The following is a 1,333-nucleotide window of genomic DNA, read 5'->3' on the forward strand; positions in this document are numbered from 1 at the left end:
CTAGCCTATTTGGAATCAATGCATATTTTTGAGACAGTTCTTAAAACCTCGTTTATCGGAGCTATTTATATTTTTGAAGCAATTTATAAGACTTCGCCTGGTTGATAGCTTATATTTCAAAGTCTGACCTGTACGTGAATGTACGACTCAAACTTGTGGACTACCTATAAATTACGTGATATGAACATGAAGGGAGTCCCATATATGTTGACATGACATCGACTATTTAATTTGATTGGGCATATTAAATCAAGAAGCCTTGCCCGAGGCTTTGAACTTTGCCCACTAGTAACACTTGGGCCATTTTATATTTTCCTATATACATGTAAGTTTCATTCACAATCGAAGGCATGTTTTCGAACTATAGCCAAATCTCCTTTCCCTCTCTTACACTCATATTTCTATTGTCCGACCGTTGACTTGACCTTCAAAATGCAAACGATCTTCTCTTTCTTTTCTTGACCTGTGGCCTTTGACTTCTAATGGGGTATTCAAGTGTTCCGGTGATGCTTGTGTGAAGAGAGGTCGTACACAAGTATTGGTGCATTGTTGAGGTCAACAACAATTTTTAAGAATAATGGTATTTGTAGTCGTTCATTATCATAGTCATCCTATGTAGCATATATGTAGTGATTAGTGATTCAATGCATAAAGGTAATAAAAAAGTGGAAATTGGGTCAAATAACCCCTTTCATAATACAATTTGCTATTTTAGCCTTTGACCAGAGTAAAAATTTTAAAATAAATATTTTAAATTAAAATTAATAAACTACATGAATTACCCTAATTCAACACTACACAATTTCCCCTCATATTCCCAAAATCGATTCAAACCCTTTCAACCCTAGATTTCCCCATTCCCGTCAATTCTTCTCTCCCGAACGGGAACGCCACACAACGGGTTCTTTCCCTTCGAATCCCCCAACACGATTCAATATAATCAGCCCCGTCCCTCGATCTCTTCTTATCTTCTTCTTTCACGAATTACAGAGTTCATATACTACAGTGAATCGGTATCGCCATTGTCGCGAGTCGCCACTTCATAAAAGCTATTCACCAATTTCAATCCCAGGAACCAATATCTTACTTTTCTATCCCTAGGTATGAATTTTTTAACGATATTTAGAGTTATTGACCCATAATTGCATAGGAAAACCTTGGTATATATAATTTTTTAGAATATAATGAGTGCCTGAACAAAAGCTTGATGTACTGCATTTATCATCAATATGTTGATTTAGTAATATTACATTTTGAATTCAAGTAAAATGGAATGCTTTTGATTTTATATGTTTTGGAATTCAAAATGGTTCAATTACCTAAAGTTGCAGTT

This window comes from Olea europaea, chromosome 12 (assembly GCF_002742605.1).
Source record: "Olea europaea var. sylvestris chromosome 12, O_europaea_v1, whole genome shotgun sequence".
Lineage (NCBI taxonomy): Eukaryota > Viridiplantae > Streptophyta > Magnoliopsida > Lamiales > Oleaceae > Olea > Olea europaea.